Here is a 23,817-nt window from a genome sequence, read left to right on the forward strand (position 1 = left end):
TTTCTCAGATGTGGATGCAGTTGTTGCCATTTTTGCATGTACTTGGATACAAATTTTTTTTAAATTATCTTAGTGACGTTGCTCTGCTGCAATTTTGGAGTCCTGGTTTATTGCATTTTCATGTTTGTTTCACCTGGTTGAGGATGAATTGTTTAAATCAATGCTGCCTATTGCTCACCGATGTTGTGCTGCATGAAATCATCATACAGTCACTATTTAAGATGGCAGTGCTGTTTCACAGACATCCTAGTATAAATTTCTTTCTGAAAACCCTTTCTTATTAGCATTAGTTGGGACTAAAAGTTGCTTTAATGAAGATCTTAGTGTTAGGGTCTGTTTATTTTTGTTGGAATTCAAAAAGTTCAGCATTGCTAGTTAAGCACTACTGTCTTTTAATCACTGAGTATTGATGTAATAATGGCATATTAATACCTGTTACATGGGTAGCTACAGCCTGTAATAACAATAAGTAAGGTGGCAATTTCCATGAATAAGAGTATCGTCATGTAAAAATATTTGCCACCTATAGCAATGACCTTCCTCTAAGGCACCCAAAAGAAATCTTTAACTTCATTGCTTATGCCAACCTGTTTGGTACATGCTGAACTTATATCCGTCATTCATTTACCAATCTCAATCTCAACAACTACAACATGTTCATTTACTGTCGTTACTGCCACTGTTACTCTTCAAATTCTTCTGATACAAGTATGCAAACCCCAGCATTTCAATCAATTCTACCCTGCCTAAAACATTGTACCTTTCCGTGTTTTTATCTTTCCAGCTAGTTTCTTATATATGGCATGAATTTACTGTCCTTTTGTTCAGCACTTCCACCATTTTCCTAATTTTCCTATAATGCTCCCAATATTCCAAGTCGTAATCATAGCACTCTTTCTCTCTCTGAATCTTACTCAGTACCTCTTCTTCATCTGCTCTGCCACCCAACTGGCCTCTTCACAGTGCATCAGATCTAGGATCATTATAAATTGGGTTGCCTAGTGTGAGGTTTGGTTAGGTTCTACAAATTTATATTTGATGTAGGCAGATGGTGGTGCTGAGAGGAAACTATGAACTGTGGCTTTCCCCATGCTTTGTAACTCTCACCTTTGGGTATTAAAACAGATATTTTTAACAACAGGGGACTCCTGTATAATACCTTGTGTAGAATTCACTCTAAAACATGTGGTACGAACAAAACTACAAATTTGCATATACTCAAAAAAATTCAGATGCATAAAATTGTGTATAAGCAAAGTTCTACTCACTTTCCTTTAATAAATCCCAATCAACATTCCCTTTCCATTCAGTGTTTTGTTTAAAGACCGTCAAAAGCATGTGCGAGAAAGACGAATTTCAGCAAATGCGAAATGGAGGTTGTGCGATGGTAGTTGGAATGGTTTGGCCATTCCGTGCACCATTATATTGTTACAGATTGATCACAAGTGCTTTAAATTTATAAACGATATACAATTAATTTTGGTGTATATGTTAAAGCCTACATCAAGGATGCGAATATAAAAAAGGGAAACCACACAGAAACAATAACACTGCTTTGACACTGGGTTCCACCTATTTACCAAACTGAGCAGAAATGTGTGTATGCATGGTCTCAGGCTAGTTAAATGCCAAGTTTCATTTTTATACATCTCAATGTGAACTTGGAAACAGGGGTACACAAAAATTTTGTGTTTATACAAACTTTATACATGAGACCCCAGATGTCCTTCCTGATGCCAAAAATTGTCCCTAAATTACTAAATTGCTACCAAAATTTCCAAGTTTTCAAAAGCAAAGTAATGCAAAAGTGAGCCAAAGCATGAAAGTATAATACCAAAAAGCCTCCTGCATTTCCTCTCTGTAATGTTTTCCAGGCACTAGCATATTGATGCTCTCTCCTCTGTAAAATCACCCATAACCCTTTGTTATTCAGCTCCCACTTTACATTAACCTAGCTGGTGTTTATCTCATATTTGTTTTTTTTTTTTTTGTTTTGTTTAGTTTTATGATTTTACTGTTTTTTTGTAGGTATTAAGGCATTCAATAAGAACAAAAAGCTTCTCTTATTTATGTAACAATCTTACTACAATATGATTTGCAGTTTAAGTAGTATATAAAACTGAGTTCCTAAAGGGGTGCAGTGCATACTGGATTTTTCCTTAATCAAGCTTTTAATGAGAAGCTAATTGTGCATTTTAAGTGAAATGCTCCTACGTGTCATGTTTCATTTCTGAACTCATTAATATGTGAATTTAGCAATATCCAGGGTCATGCTAAGAGCCAAGATATCTGTACCAGTTTCATTTTACTAACATAGGTCACTTTTCATGTCTTCTGTGTTCTAGCTAAGGTATAATAAATGCTGCTGTCTTGATTATCAGAAATGCCATGGCTTCTTCTACACATGCCTCTGCTTTAAACTAACTTTCATATTTTTCAAAACTATTTTGGAATAATAAAAAAAAAAACAACACAATCCTTGACTAGGAGTCAAAGGTCAATAGCATACTGAACACCTTTGTGAGCATATTTTTGACTTAAGTGCTTATCATTTCAAAGTTGAAATGAAAAACTGCTGTGTATTTCCGCATTCAACTTACATGTAGAAATTGGGACACAAAAAGCAATAATTTATTTTATAGCTTTAAAAGCGCATTATTTGTCTCCTGTTTATAATTCACATTTGAAGCTAAGATTTCCATTTTAAGGAAAAAATGTAACTTGCTACAGCATAAAGGAACAAAACTCATATATTTCGGGTTAAGTATTACTCAGTAAGTGCAAAGGCTAGACATCTCTTGCAATCTGTCTGCATCAAACTGAATAATTTTCTTCAATCACTGTGATTAAACTGCCTGATGGGTAGACCAACCATAAACACAGCTATTACTGACTATAATAATAATAATTCATATTATTCCACATCTTCCACCATCTCCTTCTGAAGTTGCTACTTCCTTATTTAAAACAGACCATCCCAAATAAGAAACACTCAGCACTGGATGGTCCAATTAGTTACAGGAAATGAAAAACGACAATGTTCTGGGAAGAAATAGCATATACTTACCCCCAAATTATTGTCAACGTTCTGATCAAATAGTTTAATTTCATTTGCTATCCTAATGTTAATATGGCTGTTATATTATTGCTAAGCAAACTGGTTGTGATTTATAAATTGTACAGTAGTTATAAACCCATATTCCCTTTTGAACATGGAGGTAAAAACAATATCATGTAAAATTTGCATACTACACTTTTGTTTTAACTTACAGCAAATACAGTAATTTGGACACAATATGGCCCTTCCTGACAATTTTCATAAAATGGCTGCCTTTACTCCACATTCCTATTTATGTTAAATCTCTTTGTGGCTTGACTTGATCCAAATAACATCATGTAAGAAGTACTACAATCAGACAGTTCAAATTTATTATGCTTGTAGGAAATTCTACATGATTTTTGTGCCTATAGAAAAAATGATAATATTCAACAAACAGAAAAAAGTCACATACTGTATATAACTGCAGTTTACTTATTAAAAGATCATGACAGGCTACATCATATGGTGTGTTCTCAATGGAAAAAAAATCATGCTGGATATCTATACTGATATGGACTGGGTAATGTGTTAGGAATGAAAGGATGCCACATCAATTGATGGAAATGAAAATTATCAACCTACAGAGGGCTGATTTCGAAGACATCCTGAAACTCAAAGTGAAAAACTGATGTGGCAGGCTAGTCCATTCTGCCAAAATTTCAGTAAGTCAAAATCGTACTCAGTAGTTTGTATGACCCCCAGGTGTTTGTATGCAAGCCTGACAACATCGGGGAATGCTCCTAACGAGATGACAGATGGTGTCCTGGGGGATCTCCTCCCAGATCTGGACCAGGGCATCACTGAGCTCCTGGACAGTCTGAGGTACAACCTGGCGGCGCCAGATGGACCAAAACATAATGTCCCAGAGGTTTTCTATTGGATTTAGGTCAGGCAAGCATGGGGGCCAGTCAATGGAATCAATTCCTTCATCCTTCAGGAACTGCCTGCATACTCTTGCCACATGAGGAGGGACATTGTCATGCACCAGGAGAAACCCAGGACCCACTGCACCAGCATAGGGTTTGACAGTGGGTCCAAGGATTTCATCCTGATACCTAATGGCAGTCAAGGTGCCATTGCCTAGCCTGTAGAGGTCTGCGCAAAGTATAGATATAGAATAGATATGCCTCCCCACACCATCACTGACCCATCACCAAACTGGTCATGCTGAATGATGTTGCAGGCAGCATAATGTACTCCACAGCTTCTCGAGACCCTTCCACATCTGTCACATGTGCTCAGGCTGAATCTGCTCTCATCTGTGAAAAGCACAGTGCACCAGTGGTGGACCTGCCATTTCTGGTACTCTATGGCAAATGCCATTCAAACATTCATGGTGCAATGAGTACATAATTAAAGAGTTACATAATTAAAGTGTTATATATATATATTTTTTATATATATATATATATATAGTGAACATGCTGAACGCAGCCCAAAGGGGACGTGGCCGCTCCTCCGAAACGCACTCTTAAACAGTGATTCAATGGGAAGCAAACACAGTTTTTTATCTCCTCTTTGCTGGATCAGCTCTAGGCTTGCTACTGCTGCACCATGTGATCTGCATCTCACGCAGGGCTTCGAACATTTAAAAGCCTGCACCCCAGCTGTCCTTTGGTCTTACTGCATCTCTCTTTCCACAGTCATCCTCTGCTCCTGTTGGGGCTCCTGCTCCAAAACCACGTCCCTTTGAAGAGGAAGATTTTCTGTTCTTTTGATTGGGAGACGAACCTGTGCTGTCCAGGTACACATGGAGCCTGAATCACTCCTAAAAGAGACTTTTGTTTGTTTGAAGTGTTTGAATAAAGTTTTTGTCTGTGGAATTTCCTGAGTGTATCTGTGCAACTTTGTGGCCCAAGCGTGACAAGATATATATATATTGTCACGCATACTTGCAGTAGGAGGTCCGGATTGATTCGACAGCACCTGAAACCACTCGCCGCCAGGGAATGGTGGGGTATTAACTTTCTCCCTCTGCTTCCTCATAGGGAAAAGACCGTCCTGCACCATAGGCATGGATGACCGCAGTGCGTACTTCCGCCCTTCCTCCGCCATCTTGCCCTGACGTCATCCTTCCCATCCTCCCTTGCGGTCCTTCCCGACATTCCTCCACTTCGGCTCCTCCCCAATAAAATGGCCGCGACGCCAGGAGTCGGCGTCGCGCATATGAACTGTTTTGTTTATGTTTTGACCTGTTTTTGTTTGCAAATTGCAATATACGGGCCGGAAAACCCCAACCCTTGCTACTGTCTCTCTCGGTCCTTACAAGTGGCGTAGTCGGCAGGATAGAGATCCCGGAATGACGGAGGGACAGGACCTGAACAGCTGCAGGGAATGAACGCCCAGCTCCAGGCCCTGCAGCAAGCGCAAGCCGCTACCAACCGGGAGCTGGAGGCCACGAGGCCAGGTTAGTGGAAGCCCAACGAGGCGAGACCAGACCCGCCCAGGCAGCCTCCTCCTATGGTGCCGATGCCTTCGAGGACGCCGATGCCTACCTGGGCATGTTTGAGAGGACGGCCACCCGAACGAGTGGCAGCGGTCAGTGGGCGTCAATCTTGGCGCCATACCTAAAGGGACCAGCGCTGCGGGCCTATTATGACCTCCCTGAGGAGGAGGCCGCATTACGACCTCCTCAAGCCCAAATATTGGCCCGCTACGGCATTAGCCCGGCCAGCAGGCGGCGAATGGCGGAACTGGGTCTTTGACCCGAAAAGCCCCTTCGCGCCCAGGCGCTCGAAGTTCTGGGGCAAGATGGGCGCTGGCTACGGCCAGAGAGCCCGACGGGCGGAAAGTCGTCGGCGGGTGGCCTGTGAAGGCCTGGTCAACGCAATGCCCAGTTCCCTCGCCCAGCAGGTCCGGGGCACGCCTATCAAACATGTCGGGCCTCCTCGACGCCCTGGAGCGCCAGTTGGCGGTCCTCCGACTTGGGGGTCAGAAAAGCCTGCTCGCGGGAACCGCAGGGACGGGCGGCCACCCCCGAGCCCCCTCGACGCGCTGCAGAAGCGCCAGCCAGAGCCAAAGAGAGGCCGGGTCCGCGCGCTGTTTCAAGTGTGGCGAGACCGCCACCTGCTGCCAAACTGCCCCCATCACACGCCCGGAGCCTATGGACTGCAGCTGGACATCAACGGAGAGGTATTGTACCCGCCGCATCCCTTGGCGAGTCCGAATACGGGAGTGGTGTTGCTAAATGGGCACGCCGTGGTGGCTTTGTTTGATTCCGCAGCAACATTACCATTGTTGCTCGCCGCTTGTCTTACCGCAACAGTGGTTAAAGCAACATTTGTTGGTTACCTGTGTACATGGGGGACTAGGTCATATCGTTCCGCCACTGCTATCTTACCTGGAAGGGGGAACCAATCCAAATGACGGTCGCTGTGTTACCTGAACCCCCCTTCCCAGTGATCCTGGGACAAGACTGGTCTAAAAGAATCAGCGGTAAGCCATTAGCGCTCCGGGGCCTCGTTGGATCTTGTCATGAGGGGAAAAGGCAACCTCCCGCGGCCTCCACGCCGCACAAGGGCAGGCCCTATGGGCGCTGGTGTCTCGGGGACCTTTCGTGGCTACGGACCTTGACCCGAAGATTCCGCCGGAGAAGGGACTAGCCAGGAACTCTTCCCGGCCCAGGCCCCAAGACCCTCTCGGCGCCTGGACCATCAATTTCGGTCCACGCCGGCCTCCTTTAAGAGGGAGCAGTGGAATGATGACTCCCTGCGCTTTGCCCGGAACGCGATTGTTCTGCCTAACAGCTCGACAGCGGACGGATCCACACAGCGGGAACCCTTCTTTGTCCTTGAAAATGATCTGTTGTACCGAAAGTGGCTACCCATGAGGGCGAGGTGCGGAAGTTGTTGCTAATTCAGCGCACCTTCCGGGCGGAGATATGCGAGTTGGCACATGCTCACCTAAGCCCACCTCGGGGCGAAAAACACTGGAGAGGATTAAGCTCGCTTTTACTGGCCTGGGATCAATGAGGAGGTCCGGCGCTTCTGTCAATCCTGTCCGGAGTGCCAGACCCGCCAGATTCCTAGGAGGGACCGTGCTCCTCTAGTCCCTATTCCCTCGTGGACATCCCTTTGAAAGGATAGGGGTCGATTTGGTGGGACCCTGGAGCCCTCAACCCGTGGCCACAAGTATATCCTAGTCATGGTGGACTATGCCACCCGGTCCATTTTAAGGAAAAATGTAACTTGCTACAGCATAAAGGAACAAAACTCATATATTTCGGGTTAAGTATTACTCAGTAAGTGCAAAGGCTAGACATCTCTTGCAATCTGTCTGCATCAAACTGAATAATTTTCTTCAATCACTGTGATTAAACTGCCTGATGGGTAGACCAACCATAAACACAGCTATTACTGACTATAATAATAATAATTCATATTATTCCACATCTTCCACCATCTCCTTCTGAAGTTGCTACTTCCTTATTTAAAACAGACCATCCCAAATAAGAAACACTCAGCACTGGATGGTCCAATTAGTTACAGGAAATGAAAAACGACAATGTTCTGGGAAGAAATAGCATATACTTACCCCCAAATTATTGTCAACGTTCTGATCAAATAGTTTAATTTCATTTGCTATCCTAATGTTAATATGGCTGTTATATTATTGCTAAGCAAACTGGTTGTGATTTATAAATTGTACAGTAGTTATAAACCCATATTCCCTTTTGAACATGGAGGTAAAAACAATATCATGTAAAATTTGCATACTACACTTTTGTTTTAACTTACAGCAAATACAGTAATTTGGACACAATATGGCCCTTCCTGACAATTTTCATAAAATGGCTGCCTTTACTCCACATTCCTATTTATGTTAAATCTCTTTGTGGCTTGACTTGATCCAAATAACATCATGTAAGAAGTACTACAATCAGACAGTTCAAATTTATTATGCTTGTAGGAAATTCTACATGATTTTTGTGCCTATAGAAAAAATGATAATATTCAACAAACAGAAAAAAGTCACATACTGTATATAACTGCAGTTTACTTATTAAAAGATCATGACAGGCTACATCATATGGTGTGTTCTCAATGGAAAAAAAATCATGCTGGATATCTATACTGATATGGACTGGGTAATGTGTTAGGAATGAAAGGATGCCACATCAATTGATGGAAATGAAAATTATCAACCTACAGAGGGCTGATTTCGAAGACATCCTGAAACTCAAAGTGAAAAACTGATGTGGCAGGCTAGTCCATTCTGCCAAAATTTCAGTAAGTCAAAATCGTACTCAGTAGTTTGTATGACCCCCAGGTGTTTGTATGCAAGCCTGACAACATCGGGGAATGCTCCTAACGAGATGACAGATGGTGTCCTGGGGGATCTCCTCCCAGATCTGGACCAGGGCATCACTGAGCTCCTGGACAGTCTGAGGTACAACCTGGCGGCGCCAGATGGACCAAAACATAATGTCCCAGAGGTTTTCTATTGGATTTAGGTCAGGCAAGCATGGGGGCCAGTCAATGGAATCAATTCCTTCATCCTTCAGGAACTGCCTGCATACTCTTGCCACATGAGGAGGGACATTGTCATGCACCAGGAGAAACCCAGGACCCACTGCACCAGCATAGGGTTTGACAGTGGGTCCAAGGATTTCATCCTGATACCTAATGGCAGTCAAGGTGCCATTGCCTAGCCTGTAGAGGTCTGCGAAAGTATAGATATAGAATAGATATGCCTCCCCACACCATCACTGACCCATCACCAAACTGGTCATGCTGAATGATGTTGCAGGCAGCATAATGTACTCCACAGCTTCTCGAGACCCTTCCACATCTGTCACATGTGCTCAGGCTGAATCTGCTCTCATCTGTGAAAAGCACAGTGCACCAGTGGTGGACCTGCCATTTCTGGTACTCTATGGCAAATGCCATTCAAACATTCATGGTGCCGGGCAATGAGTACATAATTAAAGTGTTCCTTTAATTTTTTTGAGCGGTATATATATATATATATATATATATATATATATATATATATATAGTGAACATGCTGAGCAGCCCAAAGGGGCGTGGCGCTCCTCAAAAGCACTCTTAAACAGTGATTCAATGGGAAGCAAACACAGTTTTTTATCTCCTCTTTGCTGGATCAGCTCTAGGCTTGCTACTGCTGCACCATGTGATCTGCATCTCACGCAGGGCTTCGAACATTTAAAAGCCTGCACCCCAGCTGTCCTTTGGTCTTACTGCATCTCTCTTTCCACAGTCATCCTCTGCTCCTGTTGGGGCTCCTGCTCCAAAACCACGTCCCTTTGAAGAGGAAGATTTTCTGTTCTTTTGATTGGGAGACGAACCTGTGCTGTCCAGGTACACATGGAGCCTGAATCACTCCTGAAAGAGACTTATGTTTGTTTGAAGTGTTTGAATAAAGTTTTTGTCTCTGGAATTTCCTGAGTGTATCTGTGCAACTTTGTGGCCCAAGCGTGACAAGATATATATATATATATATATTGTGGTCCCCGGCCGGGACGCCCAGGAGGACCAGAGGAGGGCTTGTGCCTCCTCCAGACCGAGAGGGGGCGTCCGTCCTGGTTATGCTGGAGGCCTCGGGTAGAGGGCTTGGAAGCCCAGCCCTGTAGGGACCCATGGCCACCGCCAGGCGGCGCCCCAGTGCCTAATTATCCCGAGAGCCCGGCATTTCCGCCACACCAGGAAGTGCTGGGGGGCAGACAACAGGGGACACGGGGGTGTGTCCACGGGAGATTGCCGGGAAGCAGCTGGAGCCTATCCGGGTTCCTATAAAAGGGGCCGCCTCCCTCCAGTCATGGGCGGAAGTCGGGTGGCAGAGAGACGGAGCTGGAGAGAGGACTGGAGGTTGGCAGAAGAGAGAGAGAGGCATTGTAAGGCCTGAAGAGAGAGAGAAAGAGGCATTGTAAGGCCTGGACATTGGAGGTTCGTGAGTGCACGATAAGACTTGTATATAATAATTGTAAATAAAACAAGTGTGTGGTGGAACCAACGATGTCTGTCTGTCTGTGTCCGGGCCAGCGTTCACAATATATATATATATCAGTATATGCTAAATACAGGGCAAGTATTGTAATGGGGTCAATGTGACCACTTTCTGTATATCAGGATGTGAGCCTGTAGATACGATTGTCAAAAATGAATTACTCCTTCAGATTGAAATTTGGAGCAGTTATATTTGAGCAAAAATGGTCCAACACATGTTGCTGTACAAACATAACCATTTTCTGTGCACATATGCCCCAAATGCAGTAAATTTGGAAAGGGGAACATACATTTGTTTTCAAAAAGACACAAATTTCCTTTTCATTCCATAAAATATCACATTCTCAAGCCCTCTTAATCAAATTCAAGGGTTTTGGGCAGTGGGGCCTGATGCCAGGTTGGAACCATCCATGAACAGCGTGCAAGTCAAATACAAGGCCACTATTCCACACTCACATAGGACTACTTTGTAATGACTAATTTATCTAATATACACTTCTTTGGGGATGGTTGAAAAGCAGCCAGAAGGGAAAAGGCATAGAAGAAGGTAGAAATAATAAACTGAAACTCCAAACAGGCAAATATCCAGGCATGGGATTCAAACCCAGCACACACTGGATTTGTAAGGCAGCAGGATTTCCATTTCATGCCACACAACAAAATATTTGTCTCCAGTGTTTTGCTGTTAAAATCACATGTAGGAAGAGTGTTGTTTTAGGTATTAAGTGAGTTGTGTGTTTACCCATCTATTTTTAAAATTGTCTACATGTACCTATACAAAACAATCTTACACATACAGTGCTTTAGCTAGCATAATTTTCTGAAAAGCAAAACGTACTTTTAAAATAATGTGTGAAATCTTCTCAATGAAGGATGTAATCTAATAATTGACTAAACCTGGCATTGATTTCTCATTGGCATGCAATAAGCCAGATTTGAAAAGAAAGCTTTCATCTCAAGCAAGCTAGCTTTTCCCTATCCTGATTTACTTGATCAAAGCTGTAGAAAATCACTTGGTGTCACGTGATTCTCCAGATTTCCACTCATTCAATTGTAAGTAAAGGACAGAAAGAAATGTTTTAATCTGTATGTCCTTTTCACCAGACAATCATAAACACAGATTTCACCAATTTCAAATTGTATGGTGTTCTAACTTAAGCACGCTCAGACAGTACGTCCATCATTCAAAGTGTTTTGTAAGCACTATATGAATTTAAGTTCAGTAAAATAACATTTGTACTACTCTTATTGTATACTTCAATAAAACTGAAAATATAAAAAGTAACCTATGCAAAATCATAAATACTTATTAACGTTAGCTGGGAGAAATATGTTCCATTATCCATGTAACCTGCTAGTTCTGTTTTTTAATCATATATACATATATTTGTTGTAATCCTATGCGATTCACTTTTAGAGCCCTGCTTCCCCCAACCTTTTTACAGAGCCTACATTCCATGCTGCGCTCCCAGATTAGCTGCATAGTTAATTACTGGTTTGAATCTTTTCACATTATATGCAGTTGGCTTAGTGTTTTCAAAGAAAGTATATAATTAACTGAAGCAGAATGCCATAGGTTAATACAGAGGGTTTCTTGCAATCTCTGCTGATCAATTGATTTGTTCGTTTTAAGGGAGGTCACAGTTCTTTTAACCACTTTTGAAATACACCCTGCTTTTTATGTAGAATGGAACATTATAATTCTCCACTTGAAAAGATAGCAGATCCAATAATAATATGTTCAAGTGTTTTTTTTTCTTTTCTAGAGAAAATAAATTTTTGTTTTCATTCAGCCACCCTATTTTCCAGGTTCACCTTATTCCAGTTCTATTTTCCAGAGAAATAGAATCAAACACATCAAACACAAACATTAAGACAAGAATGCTTCCAGGGAGGCATAGAAAGCCATCATAAATTGTGAGTATACTTCTACAAATAAAAGCAAACAATATCAAGCCTAGCAGCATTCCTCTGATAAACTCTATGGGAAAGTAATGGACTTAAAATTAGGATGTATTTGAAATGCGGGGGTAGAAAACATTAACATTTTGTTAGATATTATTATTATTATTATTTGATGTAAAAAAAAAAAGATTTTCAGAGTTTGAAATTCTTATTAACTTAAATAGGTTTGTAAAGCATAATCAGTTCATAGAACTATGCAAAATCTGAAGCTCAACCGGCATCTTTTCCTATAATGAAAACTTCAAAATGAAATTGCTTTTAGGGAAATGATATGCTGGAACCATATTGAGAATAAAGGAAGTATAAGGCATTGTTAATCTTACTGAAATTTTAAATATATGTTAAACCAATATTCCTTTAGAACCACTTCTGTACCATATTTAAAGTTACATATTTTACAGCAACATATACATATTTCTGATTTCCAAAGCACAATGTATTCTTTCCCGTACAATTTATCATGCTTTAGTCTCTCTTGTACAGCAGATAATACTTCAGCTGTATTGCACTGTGTTACTGAGCAATTTATGCAAAGTTGTCTGTTATATAATTTAAGAAAATTTATTTCAATTGTTGCTTAAAATATGAATTGATTTAGTTGTACTGTTGTCAGCCGCAGAAGACTGTAATTAGTACTTTGCTAGGCAGTAATTTCAGGAAGTTGCATCTGTGAGCAATCTAATTCTGTTATTCTATGGCATTTACTTGTTAATGTGATTTCATAAGTGAAATATTTCACTTGAGTCACATCTCATCCTGTTTCAGCACCTTTGCAGTTTCGTTTTCTTCAGCCCAAAGTATTTAATTAACTTATCTCTTTTAATGTATTTGCACCTGGCTGTCATGCTACTTATGTACCAAGGCATGAACTACCAAAGAAAATGTCTCAAGCAAAAATTTAAACAATTTTTATGTTAAAGGGTTTTAACATACTGCAGAAAAGACATATTTGTTATGGACACTACGTGCTTAAAAACAAACAAGACCATTGTCCCTGATGTGACATACCTAGTGCTGCTAACAGAACTAAAGGCCATTACAGTATCTTGAATTTGTTAGCCATTTTGGCAAAAGCCATTTAAAGAGATGTGGCTGGTGCCCAATGAATGGAAAGCTACAAATGGATCTCCAAAAGGAAGACAAAATGAATCAAAACCATTATGGAGCAACAAGCCTAACCACTACTGTAAATTAGAGTGACAAACAGAGACAGAGGCTAGAACTAAAAATAAACTGAAATGTTGTAAAGATAAAAGACATCCCACATGGATCTAAAAGAAGCAGATTATTTCAGTCACTTAAGAAAATAATCGCCACAGCCCATTCATTCCTTTATTTCAATTCAGTTTATTTTTATAAAGTGTGCATCACTGAGTACATGCTCAGACTGCTTACCCATATTTGTGACTATAATACACCAGATGTACATTATGAAAATACAGTATTTATACATAAAATCAGAAATGAAGTAAAACAAACAGGAAAAATGAAAGACTATCATTAAGTACCATAAACAAATCATAACAATATAATGTCCAAGTGATATTTGTGAGGCACAAGTGGTTTGGAATCATCTTCAAGGCTCTGAAAAGATAAGCAATTCCACCCCAGCCACGAGGAGATGCCAGCATTAATGTATTCTTCTTCTTTTTCAACAAGAATTAGGACCAGAGGAGCCCTGAGGTCACTCCCACTACTCCCTCTAAACGGAACTTGTCAGCCGAAAAAAGACATTCACTCTGAACCCGGAGACCAGACTACTCACTAGTCTGTCTACCTCTTTGTTTTCCATTTTGTCAACTATGATGGAGCCTTTTGTTTTGCACCCTCGTGTACTTGCTATTTTGCTAATTTTTTAGTCTAATTACGCTGACTCCGCAACATTTTTTTCTTGAACCCATGTCTTTTTTACACCTTATAAATAAGATATGGCGAACTGACAACAGTAAAGTGGAAGACAAAAACTGAAATCTGCTATTGCTGAGCCTTAGTAGCGTTTCCTGAAACACTTCCGCTTTTTATTTTTCTTTACACCTAATTTTTTTTCTTTTCTAATTATTTTTAATGTATAAAGAATAGTATGGCTTGATGTAAAATACTTTAATTTACAAAAAAAATATACAGCTTGGCATTTGAATTACATTTGTGGCAGAGAGTGGGGATAACAAATGTGATCCCTGGGGGCATACAGCCACTCAATCTCCAACACAGAGAGGCAGGGCACAGGTTTTAGTCCACATAGCACATGGTTTACTTACAAATGCACTTTACAGCACCAAGGTAAAACACCAACACAATCCCTTTGCTGCCATCTGCAGTCCACCAAACAGGCTTTGTCTTCTTACTCCCAACTCTGGCCATTGAGTGGTGGTGACTGGCTCCTTTTATAGGGCATCAGGAAGGAGCCTGGGTGCCCAATGAGCTTCTTCCAGCAGCACTTTCAGGTGTGGTGGAAGCGCTGCCAAATAGGGCCATGCAAGCGTCAAGGTGCCCCCTTGTGGTGGCCACAGGCCCCAGAAGGGTTGGGCTTCCATGCTTATGACCTGTGGCCCTGTTGAAAGCCACGAGGGATGCCCTCTGCCAGTTCAGGGGAGAAACGGTCTTGAGAATACTCTCTCCCCCTGTCCTTCCATAATCAGGGCCCCAGCCATCCGCCACCCAAAAAATCTGTGCACTTTATTGTTTACAGGGATTTCACTGTGGGATTTATTAAGAACTAGCAAAATATCCTCGCTTCACAGTGGAAAAGTAGTGTGTTAAAGAAGTTATGAAAAAGAAAGTTATTAAAAATAAAGTAACATGATTGTCAATGTAATTGTTTTGTGACTGCTATGAGTGTTGCTGTCATCAAGGATTTGATTGTCATTATTTCTTTGAATCAGGTTCGTATTTGGAGGATGTGCTGTGTTGAAGTTACATTCCGTATTTGTCAACCATTGTAAAGATAACAGGTTTCAATCATCAAAGTGTTCACTACCCAAATCGGTACTCGTGAATCTAAGATGTTTAACAGGCATTCCCGGTATTAAGTTGTGGATCTGCCTGCGAATATTTAGCGGCAGTGTGTCTATGAACTTAATTTAAACTTGCTTTCCTATTGATATGTCTACAAAGGCTTGTTCAGCTTCAGGGGGTTGTTCCTTTCTTACTGCATCAATAAACAGGTCATCTTCCTCTTTATCTGAGACATCACACACTGCATGCAAGGGTTTACTTTTCCCACTCCTGCAAACTTTAGCGAAGTGGTTCAATTTACCACATGTTTTACACTGTCCTCCTTTAGCAGGACATTGACTTTTTCCACCGTGTGCTTTGTTTCCGCAGTAGCTGCACTTTTGAATATGCTAGTATGCGTCACTCGCTTCATATTCTTTTGCTGCCTTCTCAATTGTGTAATGCGTTTTTTGTTTAGCGCTCTTTGGAGCTCTTGCTTGTTGTCTGCGAACTGCGTTGTTAGCCAGTTCACGTGAACCACTCGGAGTACATGCATCAAAGGTTCTCAGCTGTGCTTGTGCTATCTCGTGCGATCTTGCGATGTCCACGGCTTTATTTAACGTTAGCTCAGACCCGACACTTAAAAGTTTCTCTCACACTTTCGCTGAGTTTGTGCCAAACACTATTCTATCCCTGACCATCTCATCTTCGTTTGCATAAGCACAGTCCTTCACCAGCAATTTTAACTCCGTTACCAAGTGATCAAAAGTCTTGTTTATATCCTGCGTCTTCTCATTAAACTTGTATCTTGCGAATATCGTATTTGTCTTAGGCATGACAAACGACAGTGGCAGCGTGTCTATGAACTTAATTTAAACTTAAGCTTTACATCTTCATTTGCATAAGCACAGTCCTTCACCTGCAATTTTAACTCCATTACAAAGTCTCGTTTATACCCTGCGTCTTCTCATTAAGCTTGTATCTCGTGAATATCTTGTGCGATCTTGCAATGTCCATGGCTTTATTTAATGTTAGCTCAGACCAGGCACTTAAAAGTTTCTCTCCCACTTTTGCTGAGTATGGGTAGGCACTCAATTACGTGGGAGGCGTGGGTATGGGGGACGCAATATAGGCAGGCAGCCAACTGCGTGGGAGGCGTGGTGATGGGTGAAGCAATTTCGCCTCACACGGTAACCGAGCTGCAGGCTATGGCCATATATATGTATGTAAGTAGGATTCAGTTATGACCATTAGGCGTAGAATTTTGAAATGAAACCTGCTTAACTTTAGTAAGTAAATGTAAGGAATGAGCCTGCCAAATTTAAGCCTTCTACCTACTCGGGAAGTTAGAGAATTAGTGATGAGTGAGTGAGTGAGTGAGTGAGTGACTGAGTGAGTGAGTGAGTGAGTCAGTCAGTCAGTCAGTCAGTCAGTCAGTCAGTCAGTCAGTCAGTCAGTGAGGGCTTTGACTTTTATTAGTATAGATGAAATGGTCATTGTGGACTACCCAATTAATCTTAGTATGTGCACATACTAATTTTATACATTTAACAGTTTCTGTCTACTAACTGAAAAATAAATACTTCTTAAAAACAACACTAAAAAATTCAAAGATTATTATGTCATTAATGAATATCAAAATAAATGATTGTTTTAATTTACACATACTTTTCAAAGCAGGTTTGCCGGAAAATCTCTTTGTCAGGTTTGCAACATTTGCTATAGTGATATTGTGTCAGTGTATGGAGGACACATTAACTGGTTAATAACACTTACTGAAGAATAATACCAGATTCCAATTAATATAACATTAATTCAAATTTCAAATGTCACACACCAGGTGATTTAATTTTCCAAATCTTTCCCTATTTTTTTAAGATTTGCCCCAATTTTAAAATCACTTCTATGAAATCAGACTTTTTAATATAAGACTATTATTTCAGATTTCCTGTAAAAGTCTGTGTTCTGTTTTTTTCATAAGTGATCAGACTTTTCTGTTGCTTATGCCTATACATTAATGCAGAATTAGTCACTGATTTAGACTGACTGTAAGCGCAGAAATTAGCCATAACTAGAAATGTGATATGATTTTAGTGTTTGATGATTCATTTTCAGGAATTAAGTATGCTGCTTCAGTACCCTTGCTAATTGCACAAGTCTGAGATTGTGCACTTCTGAATTGTGCATTTCTCTTGACACCTTTCATGTCATGTGATTGGAGAGATTTCTGCTTTGAAACCTTAATGAATGTCTTGTCAATGTGGTTGTTCTGAAACACTAAATATATTTTATTTTGCAATGATGTTTGTTTTGATATCTGTGAGGTTAACATCCTAACCAAGCCTGGATCTTGTATTTTACACAGTGCACCCATTTACTAAAACTCTGAAATAGATACATTGGTCTGAAAGTGGATGATTGGGCATGCAGCTATAGCCATGTTCATAACAGTCTCAGGATAAATTTGAAGCTTACATTTCTTTATTGCAGCTCTGTGTGTGGTGATGTATTAAAATTCAAATAAAATTACCACCCACATAAATCAAAGCATTGATAGGTCACAGCTTTGCGCTGCAGCAGGGCCACGGCTATTTTGGGGCCCATGGCCAATTTACCTCCTCATGCTGAGATCTCTGTGTCCACATAAAACACAACCAGGGACAGGATTAGATGCCACTCAGACTTTCTTTTTCTCATTGCAAATAGGCATAGGGAGGGTACGTGCCAGGACAAACCCAGTAAAGGCAACCAGAAACTGAAAGTCAACCAGAAGCCAATGTAACTTTGACTAAAATGATGGGTGTGGGTGATTGAGGACCTTTACTTGTTTCAGTTACACATTTTTCCAAAAATAAATGAGAAAGAATGACAAGAAATGGAAATTTCTCAGATCTTTTAAAAGAGTAAAGAATGGTGGCAGAAGGGACAAAGCATAGTCAAAGCAGACACGAGGGTTATACAGGCCCTAGTCTTTGTGTAAATAAACAGACCTAAACATCTGGATGCAAAAACTGCTTATGCTGTCAATTCTATGGGTTTGCTGATTATTTCCTAGTGGTCACAACATAAATGTAGCATGTTCAGATTGTACTGTCCTTTGTAATTTATTTTAACTTTAACATATTGGTAAATGTGTAATGTACTCTGAGCTCTCTAAGCTTATCATCATGAAAAATACTTTATAAGATTTAAGCATAAAGACTAATTCTAAAAGAATCCACTATCTTTGCTATACCATATGACATACCTAAGTAGATGCTGTGATATACAACTGTTTCTAGGAGTCACATTATTAGTTTAATAGTGTATGCCTTTACCTAATTAAAATGTTTCACATTAGTTCATATTAAGTAGGCTAATCTCTGGGAGGTCTAACAGTTGGTTAGTACAACTACTGACAAAAATGTAATTAAGAAGACAAAAGAACATTCAAAAGAAAAATTAGGATAAGGTTAATAGAAAGGTCCTAGGGAAGATTATGAGAAATTTTTCAAGCATTTCAAATTTGTCTAAGCGCAGTAAATTTCATTTAAAAAGTAATAGAGAAAACATGGTACAATAGGGAATCCTCCAAAGTTAAGTACCTGGTAAAGAAGGGAAGGAGGCCAAAATGAGGCCACAACAACTGCAACTCATTCTCTCATGGCTGAAAAGTTTAAAACTATGCAGAAGAAATTGTTTAGGGGCTTATCAAATCTAAGCCTCATGATAAAAAGCCATTTGAGATTTTAAAATGAAAGTAGGCAAGTCGTTATGATAATCCTAAATGAATCAAGGACTTACATTTTGTTGCATGCATACTTTTTAAGCAATCTAACAGTAATATTTTCCACTGTTTCAACTACTTCAGCTGTTTGTAAGAATCTGACAAAATCAGGAGATGCCATTTCAGTCCTGATTATAAAGTACCTCAAAGTGTACTCAAATAAAAATTTCAGATAATAAGACCAGCAAGCCTGCTTGTCATGTATCATAACTGTATTCCATTCAAATTAATGGGTTTGAGAACAAGTGATCAGATGTTTTTCAGTGCCTTTTCTGACTTTGTGTTGGGGTGGAGGCATGGTGAAACACTGGCTAGTGCTGCTACCTCACACATCAAACATCCTGAATTTGAATCCCACACCTAGTCACATTCTCCCTGTAGTTACATAGGTTGTCTTCTGGGTACTTTGGTTTTCCTCCCATATTCCTAAACCTGGTTAGGTTAACTGATGACAAAATGGCCCCAAAGCTGTGTATGTGTGGGCTCTGAAATGGACTGGTATCTGTCTTGAGCCCAATATCACTAGGTTAGGCTCCAGCCACCTCTACTACTCTGAAATGGATTAATTGTGTTTGAAAATGTAAAACTGTATGTTACATCATTTTTTATTCATCAGTTAGCCAGGTTTAGCAAACAGAAAGCCAATTGCAGGAGTCATGGTCAAATGACTAGTGATGACAGACTGGTGAATTCCACTATTTTGTAATTTACTCAAAACATAACAAACAGTTTACAACAACAAACTAGTAAGCATTCTGTAGGTAAACCAAGATGCTGAAACACAATGTCTCTTGAAACAGGAAACCCATTTTGGTCGAGACTGTGACATTCCTAAAATGTATGTATGACAGTTACCCAGTTTAGTATCACCCAAAAATCTGTCAGTATGTATTTTGACTACTTATTTAATAAAATATAATTGATTCTGGTAACACTTTACATTAAGTGTCCATAATTACACTATTACTACTATGTAATTACCTGTATAAGTACAGTAACTATGAGTTATTACTCCGTATTTACTGTGTAATACAAAGTAACGCTATAGTTAATTACTCAGTTGTCATTATTATTCCATAGTTTATATAATTACAATGTAACAATTTATCACTGATCCAAAAACAAGTGTACTTACATAGTTACAATGTATCTGTACTTTCAAAATGTAATAAAACATCAGGGTATGTAACTACAACTAGGTAACAGATGTTCCATGGTCTGGGCAATTTTAATAGAGAATTGCAGTGATAACTGCATAGGTTTTCGATGATATTTCAAGATCTTTTTTAAATGGTGAATACACCTTTGCAAAATGGCTAAAGCTTTTTCCTCACAGATCCATTATCCTGAGATGGAATTCTGTCTGGAGATATGTGTGTAAAATTTGTACATTCTACCCATGTCTCCCTATGTCTTCTTCATGGGTTTTACTGCCACATCCCAGGGACATGTAGGTTGGGTTACGTGGCCATATGTCTGAGAGCGTGACTGCTGGTATATTTGTCAGAGGCCTTGCAATGGGATGGCTCCCAATCCTGGGCCCTTTCCTACCTTGTGCATAGTGGTGCTTGGAATGGTACAGCAGCCCTGTGTACTTTGATTGAATGATGAAAGTTTGGCAGTATTATGTTAGGGATGGGTATAATAATAGCCCAAAAATTCAACAATAAATAGTTTAACACAACTACAAGAATGTGACAAATGCTTGTTTTAGCAAAACATGTCAAAGAGGTGTCCCTCTAGCCTCTAGTCCCTCTAGACCATTTTGCAAAGGTGTTTTCACCACTTAAAAAAGATCTTGAAACATCATCGAAAACCTATGCAGTTATCTCTGCAATTCTCCATTAAAATTTCCCAGACCATAGAACATCTGTTACATAGTTGTAGTTACATACCCTAATGTTTTTATTACATTTTGAAAGTACAGATACAATGTAACTATGTAAGTACACTTGTTTTTGGATCAGTGATAAATTGTTACATTGTAATCATATTAACTGTGGAATAACAATGACAACTGAGTAATTAACTCTAATGTACTTTGTATTACACAGTAAGTACAGAGTAATAACTCATAGTTACACTGAACTTATACAGGTAATTACATAGTAGTTACAGCTAGATTAGGTGTATTTGAATTTGGATGCATAGATAGAACTTTATTTGTTCCCACGATGAAATTTGGCTTTTTACAGAAGTTCTTTAAATAAATAAATACATAGAATGATAGATAAATATACATACACACATTATAGTCTGAACACACACCAGAATGAATAGACGGAAAGAAAAACTCTGAATTGGATGTCACAATTACAGTGAGGCATTAAGCAGGCGTATTGCTGTTGGTATAAAGGTGCCCAAGTAGTGTTTCTTGACACAATTTTGCTGAAATGTGTGAATCATTAGTATAGCTTTTCTGATCATGGCCTTTGTAATAATTTGACAGTTAATTTTCCATGACTAACTCTTGTTTATCAAAGGAATCTTTATTGTTAACTTTGTTTGAAAATGCACAGGGGAACAACTTGTTTTAATGTCTGAGATGGGAGGACTAGAAATCTACCACTTCTTCTTCTTTTGGCTGGTCCTGTTAGGGGTTGCCACGGCAGATCATCTTTTTCCATATCATCCTGTGCTCTGCATCTTACTCTGTTACACTCACCACCTGCATGTCCTCTCTTACCACATCCATAAACCTTCTCTTAGGCTTTCCTCTTTTCATCTTGCCTGGCAGCTCTATCGTTAACATCCTTTTCCCAATATACCCAGCATCTCTGGGTACCCAGGACTAGAAATCTGCCACCACCACCTTAAATTATTTTTTCTTACTATTCACTTTCGATCTTGTTTATCCGGTTAGGTCGCACTGCTTTATTACTTGACTTTATGAAATTATTGATACAAACAGAAGCAGTTAGTTTATTATGAGATTTCAGAAAAATATTTTAAATTCAGGGTGACAGAGCCTATTTTGACCACAAAGGCAGAAACTTACTCTGTAGAGGCCACAGTCAATTACAGGGTCCACTCATAGAGTTGCAAATTATTCTAACATTTGGCGCTTTTCCACTGCATAGTACGGCATGACACGGTTCAGTTCAGCTCACTTTTGGGGGGTTTTCCACTGGGAACAGTACCTGGTACCTGGTCCTTTTTTTAGTACCACCTCAGCCGAGGTTCCAAGCGCACCGAACCGTTACCAAAACGTGACGTGTAAACTCTGCTGGTCACTGATTGGCCGGAGAAAATCGCCATTACTGCGTCACTGGCTATTCTTTTCTTTAAAGGTACACACACGCGGAAGTTTGTGTCCCATCTCTCCATCGCTAGACGCAGTTTGTTGCATTAATGGATGAATGTTTCTTCAGACATTCAAAAGTTCTCCAGCCACTGAGTGTTTGTAAAACTGGGAACAATCACATCTCACCACTCTGAAGCACGGTTAAATGTCCAAACAGATGGTCTGTTGCCGCGACTTTTTTGCAAAATGTGGAAGTTCTGTAATATACAGAATCAGCATTTTAATGTTACACTGGCAGTTAAGTTCATTTTATGCTTTGCAACAGTGATAAAAGTTAGCTAGTGACGTGCTTTTTTTAGATGCTTACCCTTGCGCGTCGTCGAGCTAAAGTGTTGTCGTTGTCTGCGTGTTGTTGTAAAAGTTCCACGGTGTCACGGCAGTAGAGGCGGCGCAACTATAACGACACGTGAATAATCCCGCCCACTCTAAAGCGGTACTAAACTGCAGTCGAAACGCAAACCGAGCCGAACCAAGGTGAGCTGTACTGAACCGTGCTGTGCCGTACTATGCAGTGGAAAAGCGCCTATTCACATCTTTGGGTAATGAAAGGAAACACCACTCACAGGAAATCCTATGCAAAACGGGGGAGAATGTGAAAAACTCATAAAGTAAGAACTTGAGCTTGGGATTTGAACACAGGATACAGGGTGTGTGAGGGAAGAGCACTAAACACTATGTGACTCATTTCCAGAACTTATTTAGACCATTTACACAATAACTACCGCAATTAAGGATGGAACCCCTCTAAACCCTCGAAACACAGGTAGGAGCAGTAGGAACAAACTATATGGTAACATGCTAGTCCAGGATAAACCCTTGGATATTTACACTTATAGGTTTCAGGCCAATGAAGGGGCACCAAAAACACATATCTTTGGAGAATGAGGACAACTAGTAGACTTGGAGATTGTCTGTACAAGCATGGGTAGTATTTAGAAACTGCATATAAATAGTGACCAGGCCTGGATTTAAACCAGGGTCTCTGGAGATGTGCAACATTAATAAGAAACATTGCACAGCTGTGCACCAGTTTTTACTTTAATATTTCACACTGTTGGATATGACAGGAACAGTGCATAATTTTTCATTCAAAGATAAAAAAAAAATACAAATATTCTGATAAAAATCTGACCAAACAGAGTTTACAAAATTAATAAACACTTAAATAATCTTTTTTCAAATACCAAATCAGAGCTAAAAATATAGTTTTTTCTTTGATTTGAGTTTGTTTACCAGTCAATTACTGATGCATAAAAACAAATAGAGATGATATATTTTTTAACACTTATTTCAGCTGACATCTGTTTTCATGAACATCATTTTCGTTTGTAATTCCAGATAGAGTTAATGATAATCTGATGAGCTGCCTTAAAGTTGAAAGCTTATAAAACTCAATTAAGGAAAAAAAAGTAGAAAAATGTCCACAAGGATAAGCTATCAGTGGTCTACATTATAATCCAGAAGGCACATTTTCTTGTGCCAACACTAAGCTGACCTGAGTGAGCTGTTCTTAACGCACAATCAAAATGAATTGAGTAGCACTTACGTCTCATGTCTGTCTTCTTGGCTAGAAAATCTCTTATTGTAATGGCCTTTCTTCAGAAAGCAATTGTTGCTGGTGATTATATCAACAGAAGGGCAGGTCTAAGGTCTGGCACACCTAAGATGTGTTATTGAGAATCCATGATTCAATGAACACACTTATATTAGTTGATTGGAAAGTAAGTTTCCAGTTCAGCAGTCAACAAACAATAAGTCATATGAAGGTTAAATTACAATTGCT

General features: G+C 39.9%; 1 protein-coding gene across 1 annotated transcript in view; it reads right to left on the bottom strand.

Annotated features, from left to right (window-relative positions):
* itgbl1 (integrin, beta-like 1) overlaps positions 1 to 23,817 on the bottom strand; it is a 772,739-nt gene that overhangs the window by 102,015 nt on the left and 646,907 nt on the right. The gene's annotated exons all lie outside the window — the stretch shown is intronic.

The sequence above is a fragment of the Polypterus senegalus genome, chromosome 2 (assembly GCF_016835505.1).
Source record: "Polypterus senegalus isolate Bchr_013 chromosome 2, ASM1683550v1, whole genome shotgun sequence".
Classification (NCBI taxonomy): Eukaryota; Metazoa; Chordata; class Cladistia; order Polypteriformes; family Polypteridae; genus Polypterus; species Polypterus senegalus.